The sequence below is a fragment of the Centroberyx affinis genome, unplaced genomic scaffold (assembly GCF_046629955.1).
Source record: "Centroberyx affinis isolate AG114_WGS23_722 - 3 ecotype Tasmania unplaced genomic scaffold, CSIRO-AGI_Caff_v1 ptg008087l_1, whole genome shotgun sequence".
NCBI lineage: Eukaryota > Metazoa > Chordata > Actinopteri > Beryciformes > Berycidae > Centroberyx > Centroberyx affinis.
In genome coordinates, this window is record NW_027284038.1 from 1 (window position 1) to 17,155 (window position 17,155).

The window sequence follows — 17,155 nt, forward strand, 5'->3', positions numbered from 1 at the left end:
GGGGGAGGAAGCATAGAGAGATGGGAAGAGAGTGATAAAGGGAAAGAGAGACAGGCTTATTCGTGGGTCTGGGAGGAAATTCACAGGTTTATCCATATAATCAAATCAAGTGGAACAGTACGTCAGAATATTTTTCTTCATTTTTTTGTTTGGAGGGAGATTAATACACTTCGGTCCAACAATATTATGCTACGTATCAAATTTCATATACGTATCCATTACTCTGACCGTCTGTGGGAGGGGGATTTTATTTTATAAATATTTTCCATTTTTCCACATCATTTTTCTAATCCCACACTTCACCTTTCATTCCTCTGCCTCTACCTCTCTTTCCCTGTCTCCTCTTTCTTTTTCTTTCCTTTTTGTTTTGGCATACATCTCCCTGTGCAGCTTCACCACGAGTCAGCTGCCAGCATTACATCACCCACAAGATATTTGAGGTTATTAAAAATTTCAAGTAAGACAGCAAACAATGGACATATTTCAGTGGCTTTGCTTTAGTTGGTATATGAGTTAAAAGTACCATGAAAAAAACAACAAAAACAAAACCTAAGGGACTTGAAATAATAACAACATAACCTTGCAGAACACTATTGCTCCCTTTGATTTTATTGTTCGGTTGATTTCATATTTTTTGCTAGATTTAATTCCTTAAGTTGTGTTTTGTTAAATGTGTTAAAAATAGTTTAAAAGTGCTATAATTATAACAATTAAATCTATCTATCTATCTATCTATCTATCTATCTATCTATCTATCTATTTTGCTAGATTTAATTCCTTAAGTTGTGTTTGTTAAATGTGTTAAAATTAAAGTGCTATAATTATAACAATTAAATCTATCTATCTATCTATCTATCTATCTATCTATCTATCTATCTATTTTGTTAGATTTAATTCCTTAAGTTGTGTTTGTTAAATGTGTTAAAATTAGTTTAAAAAGTGCTATAATTATAACAATTAAATCTATCTATCTATCTATCTATCTATCTATCTATCTATCTATCTATCTATCTATAATATAAACTTTATTTGTATAGCAAGAATTGTAGCCCAAAGTGCTTCACATAATAATAAATAAAATCAGGAAATTAAATAAATGTAAATAATAAATGAGTTAAATATAAATATTTAATACAAGCAGTAAAATAGCTGATGCAAAATAAAAGCCTAAAACAGGTTATTAAGTCTAAAAAGAAGAAAAAAGAAAAGTATGAATTAAAAGCCAGATTAAAAAGATGTGTCTTTAACCTTTGGAACCTCTAATAAAAAAGCAGTGGAGGAGTGAAGTGTTCTGGCAGGGACATAAAATGATAAACAGTCTTTAATGTATGAAGGTGCTAGGCCATTTAGTGTTTTATAGACTATTAAAAGGACTTTAAAACCGATTCTAAAAAACACAGGTATCCAGTGTAGTGGAGAAATGTATTCTCTGAATTATTTGTAATTTATCTATGGATTTCTTTGGTAGCCCAGTAAAAAGAGTACTAGCCCAGTCGGCTAGTAGTCCAGCTTGTGTATAAGCTTTTCTGCCTCTTCTTGAATTAAAAAAGATCTCACTTTAGCTAGATTTCTGAGAGCCTGTCTTAGTGAGCTTGTTAAAATGAGAGTTAAAACTTAGGTCAGAGTCTAAAATCATGTATGTATTGTGGCATCCCAGGGGGAACTACGGGACAGCAGCCCAAAAGCAGACGGGAGGGGAGTTCAGCACCGAGGCCAGCACCGCAGGCTTCCCCTGGGACAGGTAATACGAGGCCAATACTTCCCAGTCCGCACTCTCCGGTCTACGGGGAGGTGGGCCCGGGCATACCTGTCTTTCATTGCCTGATTGCCTGCAACTGCTTAAATAGAGGGCACCAGCCACATGGCCAGGGGGGAAATGTCAACATGCAAGCAGAAGAGGATAGAATAGGAGGGTGATACACAGCGTATGCATGTATGTATAGGCTAGGCCTGGGCCCTACACTGACAGAGGCTAAGCAGGACTTCCTGTTAAGCAACATTTCACAGCCAAGTCTACCACTATATACACATGAGCATACCTTTGCCCTTCAAATATGTCCCTCAGTGACAAAAGTATCTGTACTCTAATTCCCTTTTTACAGTAATGGAAATGACTGAAACTGTCTGTTTTGCCCCAAAAAATGTCACCAGTATATGAAGACAAGGTAAGGACACCGGTTACAACATAAAATACGCAATGCTGCATTCGATTATTGCCCCTGGTGTAAAAACATCCCATCAATCGTCATAGTGGCCAACTTGTAGCCAGCTGTCAATGACCCTTGACTGATCCCAGCTGCTAAGTAGCTCAGTGTGACAGCCAGCTACCGGGTTGCACTGGTTCTTGTCATGGCTAATCAAAGGCGATACAACGGAGGAGGCTGTCAAATGTTGATGCTGACATCTGAAACTATTGGAAGTACCTCTCTTCAGCTACGTTCTGCATGGGCAAAATGACAGAATATTCCCCATCTTGCATTCTAGACCTGGCCCTAAGAACGCACATTTCATCTCCTTTTCAACTTTTGTCAACATTCCTCTAAAGTAGTCATTTTTAAAAACCCGACTCAGAGTGACTGGCTCCAGACTAGTGGCTTTGCTGCCCCCCCCCTGATACCGATACCAGTATCGGAAATGCCTCTGATACAGCCTAAAATGCTGGATTGGGTAATTTATTTGCCCCGAAAAAAATCAACTTTAAAGTAGTTTCACCCGGATAAAACATACGTTTTCCTGGAAATCTATACTTATATACTAAATTTATACCGTTACTGTACTTTTTAAAATTTTAAATGTCTTTTATTTTACTAAATTGTGGCTGCACTTTAACAATTTTTTAAAGGAATTGTTATTTATTCCTAGATTTATTAATGTTCTTTTTCAGTTATGACTGACTGTCAAACTAGATAATAAAGTTCTATGGCATTCATTCTCTGTATGTATTCATGTTTTACCTTTTTTTAAAGGGTTTAACCTGAGCCAGGCCATACAACAATGATAGCAATCATATCACATCCATACAGGGTTAGTAGTATACAGCTGTTAAAAAAAAAAAATATATATATATATATATAACGCACTGGTATCGGATCGGTACTCGGTATTGGCCGATACGCAAGTTCAGGTATCGGAATTGGTATCGGGAAGGAAAAAATGGTATCGGAACATCTCTAGTACAGAAGCTGGTCCACATGCTTGTACTATGTAAGCAGAAAACCAGCATACTGGCATACTGCATTAGACGTATGCCCACTTTTCATTAACCACGCCTAACCCTCCGTCCCACTGCAACTAATCCCCCCAGTCTGCTGGCTGTAAATAAGAATGGGGTCTTAGTCAACCTGGTTGAATAAGGGTTAATATAAGGATTGTCCAGGATTTCTAGAAATCTCTCGCTTTGTGCAATCTATGGAAGGGTCAGGACCTAGGCTAGTGTTGGGACTGTCAAACAGATTAAACACATGGGCAGATTTAACCTCAATCTATAATCTCTGGACTAGATTATAGCAGCAGCAGCATTTTTCTAGAGGTGAAGATTGTAAAGCCTGGATCTCAGGTCTCAGCCTTTTCTCCCCTCCTTTCAGACGATGGCATTTTTGCTTTCTTGAAGAGTCCACATTGGACACAGATGTAAAAGTCGGAGTCAGAGCAGGTAGGGGGGCTCATGTCTTTCTCAAAGACGTGTTGAGGAGGACACACTCTTATGTGAGTTTCTGGTTACCTGACCATCTGGCGAACCACTGGCCCACCCAGAAAACCTCCAGTTCTTTCAATTGGCTCGGTTTATGTGTCTGGGATTTTGATTTATGTAGTCACTGACAGAGGTCGATAGGAGTCATACTGTAGATTACTTAATGGCCTTTTAGTTGCCAATTTAAATAAACTTCAGCATTAATTTCAACCCATAAGTAAGCCAGAAGAGTAACAAAAAAGATTTCTCTGAGCCAACCAACTATAGGAGTGAGGAGTGATGGATTGAGATGTCATGTGACAGTCTAGTTGTTGTTGTTGTTGTTGTAGTAATGACAGCAACTGACCAGCAGGAGGAGAACTTGTGCAGACAGTTGTGTTGGGAAGGAAAACAGCTACTGGCCGTGTGAAAACCTCATTACTGCAGTTTGCTGTTGTTCTTGTTTTTCTTCTTTAATGGAACATTTTTCATGGTCCTCTATGTACTGGGCAACTCAGAGAAACCCACTGTTGGGGTCGATGGAGTGCGACTCAGAGATGATAGAAGAAGACGAGTGGAAAACGAGTGACTGGGTGAGCAAGGAGAAGCGCTGTCAGGGAGAGAACTGAAAAGGCAGAGAGACAGAAAGCAAAAACAGAGGTATAATAAATATATCATAAGATTCAGTGAGCTCCAGACCAAAAAAGAGACTCCGGAAGAGAGAGAGAAGAAGCTAAGTACCAATTAGAAATGTTTGAAATGAAAGAGATAAACTGAGGAACGGAAGAGAAGGCAGGTGTGAAGGTGAAGTGAGATGAGAGAGCAGTGGATGCCGGGAGAAAAAGGAGGGAGTTGTCGGACACATCCGGCCAGCCAATCAGAGACTTGAGGAGGACTGTGACTCATGCTTTGTCAGTGTTTTATATGAATTCACTGAATTAAACTGCAAGAATTAAACACGTTACAGCAGAGACTGAACACCATCAATTTCAGTTATGTGACTTTTTTTTTTGGATAGGCCTACAATCTGTAAGCCTCTAACACACACACACACACACACACACACACACACACACACACACACAGACAGTGGATTATGAATAATGGGGGACTGTACGTGTGAAAGCCTTTAGGGTCCATAGGGAATATAGTTAAGCGGTGCAGCAGGGATGATAGGGGTCAGATTAACAGGGTTACGGGGGGGTTACTCCAATCCAGATGTGACTCAGATCTGATCCATTCATCCATTCATTTCTGGCTTTACATAGTCAAAGCCATAACATCTGGCTCACACAGGGTTAAAAAACAGCAGACTGTAAGCACCCTGTGTGAATGCGGCTATGGAGGCTCTGCAGAACGGATCACGCACACAAACAAGGCTTATAAAGGTCATACGCGTCACCCACTGTTTACCGAGGCCCCGCTGCAGAGATAAAGTGCATGTGGATTGGAATAAACCTGGTAGAAGTTATTAGCCACAGTCCTATCCATAGGAAAACCACACAGCTCTCGCTCAGCTCCCCGTACCGTCAACTGACAAGTCTGTCAGTCTGCCTCTCTGTCAGGTCAATTCACTGACTTTACTGTCATGACTGCTCACCAAGGCAGTAAACCAAAAACAAATAACAGTTTATACATTCAAACCCAAACCATATTGGCATGATAAATTATTTGGGTTTGCAGACTAAAAACCCAGATTAGTTTTGACCAATATGGGTTTTTGTGGGCAAATATAATTTTTTGGATTGAAGCTGCCGATAGCTGATACTTTGAGATGATACTCAAGTGTCCACTGTTTCCTTTTTTCTACTACTACTACTACTACTACTACCACTGCTGCAAAAACTACTACTACTACTACTACTACTACTGCAAAAACTACTACTACTACTACTACTACTACTACTACTGCAAAAACTACTACTACTACTACTACTACCACTGCTGCAAAAACTACTACTACTACTCCTACTACTACCACTGCTGCAAAAACTACTACTACTACTACTACCACTGCTGCAAAAACTACTACTACTACTACTACTACTACTACCACTGCTGCAAAAACTACTACTACTACTACTACTACTACTGCAAAAACTACTACTACTACTACTACTACTACTACTACTACTGCAAAAACTACTACTACTACTACCACTGCTGCAAAAACTACTACTACTACTCCTACTACTACCACTGCTGCAAAAACTACTACTACTACTACTACCACTGCTGCAAAAACTACTACTACTACTACCACTGCTGCAAAAACTACTACTACTACTACTACTCCTACTACTACCACTGCTGCAAAAACTACTACTACTACTCCTACTACTACCACTGCTGCAAAAACTACTACTACTACTACTACCACTGCTGCAAAAACTACTACTACTACTACTACCACTGCTGCAAAAACTACTACTACTACTACTACTCCTACTACTACCACTGCTGCAAAAACTACTACTACTACTACTACTACTACTACTACTACTACTACTACTACTACTACTACTACCACTGCTGCAAAAACTACTACTACTACCACTGCTATAAAAACTACTACTACTACTACTACTGCTGCAAAAACTACTACTACTCAGGTTAGTCTATTATGGGTTTCTGGAGACTAATAATATTTGTGGATTGAAACTGCTGGTTACTGATACTTTGTGTGAATATTCAAAATTGAAATATACACGTTTACAAAATTGGCAAAGATTACAAATTTACACTAAAACTCTCCATTGAAACCGAGAATAATGGAATTCTTTTAGGGTCAGTAGCTCCAGGCAGGGTGACACACACCACACCTGTTCAGTGGTAGGGAAACTCTGGGATACATTGCTGCCTTTCGAGAAATATAACTGTATATATATATATTGGTCTAATTGTTGTACATAATCATCAATACCTATAATAAAGTAACATGTTGTTGCTCTGTCTGTCTGCTCGGCCATTGTGTCCGTTACCCACCCAGCAACCCCCCCCCCCCCCCCCATATGAAGATTTTTAGTCCACTCCCCTACAGAGCAACTCTTATTAAACACAGCTGGAATGTACCAACTGCTGAGGCAAATGAGGGAGGCGGCTGGTCGCACGGGAGAAAGGAGGGGAAAAGAAGATTGGAAGGAGGAGAGATGAGAGAAGAGAGGACAGAGAGGTAGAGAGGTTCACTCGATTCAAAATAGGAAATGAAAAATGATGCCAGCGCGGCGTGGCATTCGTTCCCAACGGTTTCTCAAAAAAACGGTCAATCATTTCAAAAAGTATACATTTTTTCCAAAGTGAATACTTTCTGCAACATTTCACGAAACAATCCCATCTTCTCTTTTTCTCTCGCTTTTGTACAAAAAGTGCCGCTGCAGTAGATGGCAAGATTTAGGCCTAGTCAGAGATTGTATTATTATTTTTTTTCCAGTAACACACATAGTGTAACAAATTGCAATTTTCCAGATGCAGTGATAGGATTACAGCTTTTGATAAATAGATACTTTTGTTATCAACCCCTCTAAATACCAGACGCTGAATTATACAAAATCTATCATTATCCCCATCCACTGATTCGTTTTCCTAAAAATGTGTGATCTCCCTCTTTCAGCTGAAGAGAAATGGTAGAAAAGTTAAGGAAGGTTGAAAATAAATTAGCATTATACTATTATTTTTATTGTCGTTGCTGCTATTGCTGTCATTTCGGTAACACTTTCTATGAAGCCGGTGTCTATAACACATTATAATCATACTTATAACACATTATAATTCCATCATAATGCATTATAAGTATAGTTATAATCATGCACAGACAGTTATAATGTATTATAACATTACTCATAATCTGTTATAAAGCTTTTTCATTTAAGTGGTAATGAAAAAGCTTTATAACAGATTGGAAGTAACGTGTTTATAATGTTATAAAACATTATAACTGTCTATGCATGATTATAACTATACTTATAATGCATTATGATGACTTTATAATGTGTTAAAAGTATGATTATAATGTATTATAGTTCTTTCAATCTCGATAGCAATTTTCAAAACACAGTTACCTAGCACAAAAAGACATCCCAGACGCCATTCATCCTATTTTCCCCAAATGAAATTCTGGTGTCGGGGTACGGCCACTTCGCCTCAGGCAGAAAGTGACAAATCAAAACTTCAGAGTGAAATCCAAAGTGTCTCCTAACCCCCCCCCCCCCCCCCCCCCCAAAAAAGCCTCAAACTGGGTTTATATTGAGGTAGAAAAAGGGAGGAAGAATAGACACCAACCAAACTGGAGGCAGCTTCTCTCTGCTGGAGACAAATACCTGACCTGCTGCATTCCTCTTACAGCATTCCACCTCCTCCTGCCTCACACACTTTGTTTCTCTGGCTAGTGTGTGTGTGTGTGTGTGTGTGTGTGTGTGTGTGTGTGTGTTAGATCACGTCTGCTCTGAGTAGCGGTTATCGACCCACTGAGACCAGCATTAACGGCGAGAGAAAAGACACTAATGGAAACGCACACACACACACTCAGAAAAACATCACAAACACACACACACACACACACACACACACACACACACACTGCCTCCCCGTTAAGAGTGTGTGTTTCCTGACCGGGCAGACAGAACAGAGACAGAACAACAGTAGAAAGAGGCAGACTGAAGCCTGAAGGCACAGACAGTGCTAAGCCCCTTATAAACACACACACACACACACACACACGCACGCACACACACACACACACACCGATAGACACAGAGAATGAGATTATAGAGATTATGGAGACTTTCTCCTTCCCCAAAAACATAAAAGGCCAACGACAGTGGGGTAATACACCCAAAATCTGAATTAACATAGTTTCATTATTTACGGTATGGCCTCATATGCTATTCCTACAGCATCAGGTTATGATATCTACATATTATGTTTCTATATTCCTGCTCTAATATTGTACAGTTTATGGCAGCATCCAGGTTCTCTATTTGAATGGAGCTTAACCCTGGTTGGTTTGAACATTTATGATTTGGTGGAATAGGAATATACAGCTGGGAGTTTGGACTTTGGACATGTTTGTTTTTATGCGAACAGTATATGTTTTTAGGGTAGAGCGGGATTAGTTTATATTTAATAAAGTGTGTATACACCTAATATACATTCCATACTGTTGTGTATTTGCAGACTGTGGCGGCAATAAAGCCCTGATAATGTCTATTTATAATGACAATAAAGATGGTCTGCATTGCATAAGGTGAGAGAAAACACTGCCAGCGAATATGAAAGTAAACATTATGAGGTGGTCACTGGTGCAGTGCGGGGCTCGGTTTATTGATATGGAGGCCGTTTGTCACTGCTATATACTGAGCATAATACATAACTGTCCGGCTGGATAAATTACTGCCTGGGTGACACACTGACTCACTGACTCTGAAGCCGAGCTGCTGATTGGCTGGCTGAGTGGAGGACTGGCTGTAGGTGGCCAGTGTGCTGACTGACTACCGAGGTGACTGACTGGCTAGCTGGGCTACCGACCGATTTATTGACCGACTGAAAGAATGGATGACCGGCTAATGGATAATCATTCGCAAAAATACGGTTTGGATACTAACCAATGCTGACGTCTGGCTGTGTGTGTGTGTGTGTGTGTGTGTGTGTGTCCCATATATATCTGTCCCAAATGTATTTACTGCCTCTGATGTTGCAGCTGTCACTAACAAGCTTGTGTGCATGGATGTGTGTGTGTGTGTGTGTGTGTGTGTGTGTAACAGTGACCTCACTCTGCTATGCCCACCATCTGGGGCCCGAGGCGCTGCCATATGGTTGAATACAGTGCAAGACTACAGTGGATTTAGTGTACAGTGGGGAGTGACAGAGAGAGGGGGGGTGGGGGGGTGGGTAGACATGCGGCAGAGGTCAAAGGTCACGTCTTGAGGGTGTGGTACCCGCCGTCGCCACCTACTTGGCACCTGCGACTGCAATAATTTAAGCAGATGATGCTCACATTCAGCTATTTCTTCATGTCTTCTTAAATAACACCAGAGAAGAAGAGCACAGACAAAGCCCATCATGCTTAGCTAAAGTCATGGTCATCAGATTTGTTTTGACTCCTCCCAAAATCTCTAACCTGGCGGGATGACAGGTGACCAAAAACTCTGACCAATAAACAAGCTACTTGTGAGTCATGTGACTTTTGTTTCCGAGCCCTGGTTCACTCGTAATTGGCCAGTGTGACCAAGGAATACAAACCGTAGGTGTGATCAAACCCTTACCCTAAACTAGGGCTGAGCGATTTTGAAAAAATATCTAATTGCGATAATTTTGACTGATATTGCAATTGTGATATGATTTGTGATATTAGAGGGAATGATCATTTTTACATCATTATTCTCATTTTCACTGAAAAACGTATTAAAATGATTATGGTGTGATTTTTGCGGGGATCTGTACCAAACAAAGATGTTTTCTTAAGTCTGTAGAATATGATGTGTAGGCCAGGACATCTCTGCAGCACCACAATATTTCATTTAAAATGATATTTTGACACATTTCACCTTTAACAAATATTGCACCTCCTGTGATTTGAAATTGCAGTAGGCCATATTGCGATTTTGATAAAATTTAGATTAATTGTTCAGCCCTACCCTGTAAATGTAAACTGCATTACAGTCATTCTCATAAAGAGAGTTGCTGTTTTTCTTATATTGAGACAGACAGGAAAGATGGAAGAGAGAAAACAGCTGTTTAAATCATTTCTCCGCATACATTATGGCTAGCGACTGCTCTAGGTTTCTGCACCAACATCGCTAAGACAATCTCATATTTATTTGCACTTGGCAATGATTCTGATTCGGAAAAGTTTAAAGCTCAACTCAGCATCACTGCCGCTCAGCTTCCTCTCTCTCTCTCCTCTCTCTCTCTCTGACTGCTACTTCATTCTCTGTGAACCCGCTGATAGAGCTGCCAAACGACAGCAGTCTGTCTTAGCAGCTACTGTAGGAGAAGCAATATGGTAATTTGACCCTTCAGTCACTTCCCTGTGAGGCTTAGACATTGCTGGCTACTGTGCTGTTTATTCTCACTCTCTGTCTCTCTACCTCTCTCTCTCTCTCTCTCGATCTGTCTCTAGTCAAGTCGAGTCAGGTTTATTTATACAGCCCTTCATCACAGCTAGGGATGCGGCGATTTAACCGATGTCACCATTAACCGCACTTTGAAATGACAGTTTTCTAACTGTAAGCACAGCAGCTCTGTGCTCCTGACGCAGCCTCATGCCTCATAAGAGTGAATCACGTTGTCTGTATGGGGGCTACAGCCAACAGAGAGGACACAACATCCCAGTCTTACATCCACCAAAAAGCGTGGGAGTATTTTGGATACCTCAAAAATGACCATGAGGTTGATATCCAATCTGAAAGCATGCCGATGAAAAGCCGCAGCCAAAGACTCAAACACGTCACCACCCATCCTTGCTTGATCAAGTCAAGGTAATGAATGAATGAATTTTGGTGTTTTTGTTTTAGTATTCAGTGTTTCCACCAGAATTGTATTCTTGTCAGGGTGGAAAAGCCTCTGAAAACAGCATTTAGAGCATCATGGGACACTAAAACTCTCCAATGAAAATGAAACTGCCTCATTTGGTTCTATTTTCAACCGTCAGAAAGGAAGCAAACTGCTGGTCAGGTCAGTGTTGTGCCAGTGTGTGTGTGTGTGTGTGTGTGTGTGTGTGTGTGTGTGTGTGTGCTGCCTGAGCCAGCATGGTGTTTCATGGTTGAAACATTCCAACTATAATCCCACAATGGACAATAGACAGTTGACCCTGCTCCACCCCCAGTCTCTGTTTCGGTCTCTCTCTCTCTACCCCAACTATCTATGTACCTATCAGTCCATTCAAAAAAAAAAAAAAATCTATATATTTTTGGTGATTATTATTACCAAAATGCCAGATTTTGTGGTGGGTTTTCTCAGGTTTTTTTTTTTTGCAGGAATTCAGTAAAAATCACAAGTCAAGGCAAAAATGGTACTGTAATGGCACAAAAGAGACACCAAAAATGGTATTTTTATAACTCTCCCATTAGGTTATATATTTCTATATTCCTGGTCTAATCTTGTACATTAAGGAAGAGTCATATATAATCACGTCCTGTAATAATAAGCATCCTGTACAGAAAGTACTGGAAGTACTTTGGTGCTAGGGCTGCAACAAATAATGATAATTTGATAAATTCGAGAAAAAAACAAATTACTGAAAATCATTTCTATTTTCGAATAATCTTTTGTACCAAATGACTGAGAAAGTCCATATGCTGGGTAAGAAAAAGTACATAAAGTAAGGCATCTAAGACAATGTTTCCATAGGCTTTGTGTTTATCAGGTCATGTGTTTTTGTCAGTATTTCAGTTTGGATACTGTTGTTGATGCATGTCTGCTATAACACATTTATGTGTGTGTATTTATAACTTGCATAACTTTTGAATATGTTTCATTGACATTAACGGTGTAGTTTATTTATAAAAGGCCCATTTCTGTATGAGGCAGACTTTTGTGTTCTTCTGAAGGACCAGGATGAATGGACACTAGTAGGATGCAGGTTAAATGAAAAACAAAGTGACTCAGCTGATATCAGTCTTAGTATTCTTACTCATATAAGACCTGCAGGGTGAATAAAACTCCAACTCATTATATTTATTAGTATTAATAGCAGTGTTTTCGGCCCGCTGTAGGGTGAATAAAACTCCAACTCATTATATCTATTATTATTAACAGTGGTATTCCTCTTCCAGCTGCAGGGTGAATAAAACTCCAAGTCACTGTGGTCTGAATCCTCCTCCATCTCCTCCCTCACTAGTTGCAGTAGAAGACCAAGGTAGACATAGTTTGGTGACTGCACTGTCACCAAACTATGTACTGAACCATTTTAGGCAAAAAAAACTGTGATGACTGACCAAATTTATAAGCTCTCTGTGGCTATTTCGTGTGGAAAAAATTGCAGTAATTTTGCTAAATTGTAAATTGTCAGTGGTTGAATTTGACTTCGCAAATTCTTGGAAGGACTGATATAACTATCCTTTCTCTATCCTTGTGTGTTTCTCTCTATAGTTTCTATCATAATGGTGATTGAGTGGATACTTAAGTGTACGCCTGGTTCTCAAGATCCAGATACACACACACACACACACACACTCACTCAAAAACGCTCACTCAAAAGCAATCTTTGATCTCCTTTCAGACAGAGTGCAATTGATTTACCTGGATCGGCAGGCCAGAGGGGGGCGGGTTTGATTGCTCGGGTTTCAGATAGATAATGTCTGCAGCTCCCGTTGTCAGAAGCCGGACGAATCAAACCCACGGACCATAAATCATACGCATCTCGCAGTATTGGATTGGTGATTGAATCTCATATTGTTCCCATTGAGTGTGACAGATATGATACCCAAATCCCAGCTGCCCCGCACATGTTTCCCCCAACTCCCCCCCCCCCCCAAAAAAACCCACACAGGACATTCCCTCTCTCCCTTCTCTTTTGCCGCTCTCTATCTCTACATCTTTTAAGTCAAGTGAATATATATTTGAAAGGCGTATAGTTCTATCAACTCATGTCTACATGCCTAGTCACATCTGTAAATATGTATGGCGCTCTATAGACCCATTCATGTGAGTACAATCCTATACATATGCTGTAATCATTCACATATTGTCTTTTCTCTTCCTCTCATATTCCTGTCATTGTTATTTATTGCATCTACATTTATATTTTTTATCATGTTTACAATTCTCCACCTTTGTCATAATGGACAAATCTCGCATTGTCTTATGTCTCAGTCACATTTCGTCTCCCTTTAACCGACATTTGCTCTATTCTTATTTGTATCCTATTCTTCTTTTCTGTATCCTATTGCTTTTGCTGCTACAATGTAGGGCTGAACAATTAATAACAAAATTTTATCGAAATCGCAATATGGCCTACTGCAATTTTCAAAATCGCAGGAGGCGTAATATTTGTTAAAGGTGAAATGTGTCAAAATAGCATTTTAAATGTAATATTGTGGTGCTGCAGAGATGTCCTGGCCTACACATCATATTCTACAGACTTAAGAAAACATCTTTGTTTGGTACAGATCCCCGCAAAAAATCACACCGTAATCGTTTTAATACGTTTTTTCAATGAAAATGAGAATAATGATGTAAAAATGATCATTCCCTCTAATATCGCAAATCATATCGCAATTGCAATATCAGTCAAAATAATCGCAATTAGATATTTTTTTCTAAAATCGTTCAGCCCTGCTACCGTGGCCCAATTTCCCCACAGGGATTATTAAAGTTTGATCTAGTCTAATCTAATCTTTACCTCGTTCCTCCACTACATCTCTTTCCCTCTCCTGACTTTCCAGTCACTTGGAGTGATTGCCAGAGCGTTGAAAAAAACAATATTAAATATCATCATTCTGTCTCTCTTATCAATTCGATTCAAACTCAGCAGCTTCTATATACGCTGCCAAGGTAGAAGGCTGAGAAAATAAACTGCGTTCGCTAACAGCAAACAGTAATGAGGACAGAAAAGCATTTTCTACCAGCCTGCCTCCTCCCCATCTCTCTCTCCTTCCATTCATCCCTCCATCTCTTTGCTCTTCTCTAAATATTTGATTTCCTCCTCCTCTCGTCCTGTAGTACCGAGATATTTTCAGCCGTCTATGACCAACTCTCCATCCGTCAGTCAAAGAGTGAGAGAGGGGGGGGGGTGAGGTGGTGTAGCTGTGACATCATGTAAATAGATTTCTATACATATTACACACACATGAGCGTGTCAGCAGCTCTAGCAGCATTGTATCTGTTTATGTGTGTGTGTGTGTGTGTGTGTGTGTGTGTGTGGTTAGAGTTATTTCTGGAAGCTTATTTCTCTGAACCCTCTGGCAGGGAGAATATAACCCCCCCCTCTTTCTCTTCACCCCCCCTTCTCTCTCTTGCTCCCTCCTCTCTCTCTCTCTCTCTCTCCCTTTCCCTGTGTCTCTTGCTTTCTCTCGATCTCTCGCTCTCATTTTCCCTCTCTCTCTCTCTCTCTCTCCATGTGTCTGTTTTCTGCTGTGACGACAACCTCTTTGGGTCTTTCACCGCCGCTCTAGCTCGTACACACACACACACACACACACACACACACACACACACCAATAGATAGGTCAGCTGGGTATTTATGGAATATGGTGAACTGGCTAGTGCTGCTGCTGTACCGGTTTCTCGTTATATCCGTCAGCCCTGTCCTTTTATTAAAAATCAGATGTGGTCCAGTCACTCTGCCTTAAGAAGCTGCTAACACACCTACAACTATTTCATTAGTTTCAATTTTTTTGAGTTTTATTGTCCCATGATGGTCTAAATGCTGTTTCAGAAGCTTTTTCCACCCTCAAAAAACAATGTCGTTCAAACCCTAGTACAAGTAGTCATAGCAGTAGAAGTAGAAAAGGAGAAAACAGTGAACACTTGTATGAAAAGTTGATTCTACGTTTGTGTTTATTATGCACACGTGAATTCATCTAGAAGTTGGTTTCCCTTGCTTTTTTGTTTGCTCTCTGCAATGTTTTCATGGTGAACACGTGTCATCAGTGAACTGAAGCCGCACTGAAACGTTACCTTGAAATATCAAAATCAATTACCACGCCTGATCGGTTTCCCCTCGTTACATCTGAGCTATTTGAAAGTCTGCAATCACAGGGATAACATTATGTGTTTCATAGTCAGGGTTGATCAGTGTCATTAACATTACAGAAGTGAAATGAGATTATCTTTGTCCTGATTTCAATCTTCTTCATTCTGCTTGCTGGGGCTTCCTGAAGGAATAATGTAGTAGTAGTACTAACGCAGGACTGTTACCATGGCTACCACAGTAGCACTAATGTAGGACTGTTACCACGGCTACCACTGTAGCACTAATGTAGGACTGTTACCACGGCTACCACTGTAGCACTAATGTAGGACTGTTACCACGGCTACCACTGTAGCACTAATGTAGGACTGTTACCACGGCTACCACTGTAGCACTAATGTAGGACTGTTACCACGGCTACCACAGTAGCACTAATGTAGGACTGTTACCATGGGAACCACTATGGTACTAATACAGGATGTTGGGCTGTTACCATGGCTACCACTGTAGTACTAATACACAATGGGACTGTTACCATGGCTACCACAGTAGTACTAATACAGGATGTGACTGTTACCATGGCTACCGCTATAGTACTAATGTAGGACTGTTACCACGGCTACCACTGTAGCACTAATGTAGGACTGTTACCATGGCTACCACTGTAGTACTAATACAGCATGGGACTGTTACCATGGCTACCACTGTAGTACTAATACAGGATGTGACTGTTACCATGGCTACCACTATAGTACTAATACAGGATGGGACTGTTACCATGGCTACCACTGTAGTACTAATACACGATGGGACTGTTACCATGGCTACCACAGTAGTACTAAGACAGGATGTGACTGTTACCATGGCTACCACAGTAGTACTAAGACAGGATGTGACTGTTACCATGGCTACCACAGTAGTACTAAGACAGGATGGGACTGTTACCATGGCTACCACTGTAGTACTAATACAGGATGTGACTGTTACCATGGCTACCACTGTAGTACTAATACAGGATGTGACTGTTACCATGGCTACCACTGTAGTACTAATACACGATGAGACTGTTACCATGGCTACCGCTATAGTAGTGATGCAGTATCAATGACTTAATTCACAAATCAGCCTCCTCTCTGTAACTCCTTCAACCATTTTATATAGTGCACATCAAACACACACACACACACGCACACACGCACACACACACACACACACACACACACACACACACACACACACACACACACACAGAGTACACAGACTGGTGGCAGGGAGTGGTGGTGATATGATTGATGTCGTCTTTTAGAGTGAGCTCATCCCACTCAGTGGCTAATGGCTTACAACAGCAGATGGGCTACTATCACACACACACACACACACACACACACACACGCACACACACAAAGGGAACCCAGAGAATCAGATCTCTCTTTCGCTGAGGCCTGGTTCACTTCATCAGGCAAAAGAAAAACAGAGGGAGGGAGAGAGGTAGAAACAAATGAATAAAGAATGCAAGACAGGGAGAGGGGGAGAGAGGAAAATGGAGACAGAGAAATTGAGGGTGAGAGAGAGAGAGAGAGAGAACGAGAGAGAGATGATGAGAGAATGATGCTGTCAACGGAGTAGAGGTCATAGAAAAGGTGGGTTAAGAAATAGGAAAAATGAGAAGGAGTGAGAGAGAGAGAGAGAGAGAGAGAGAGAGAGAGAGAGGGGGCTAAGCTCCTATGCAGTGAGCTAATCTGAATTCCTATTTGCCTTGAAATAGAAGCAGGGGGCTTGATAAGGCTTTGAGGCCGCCAGGAAGGTTTCACAACATCACACACACACACACACACACACACACACACACACAGCTT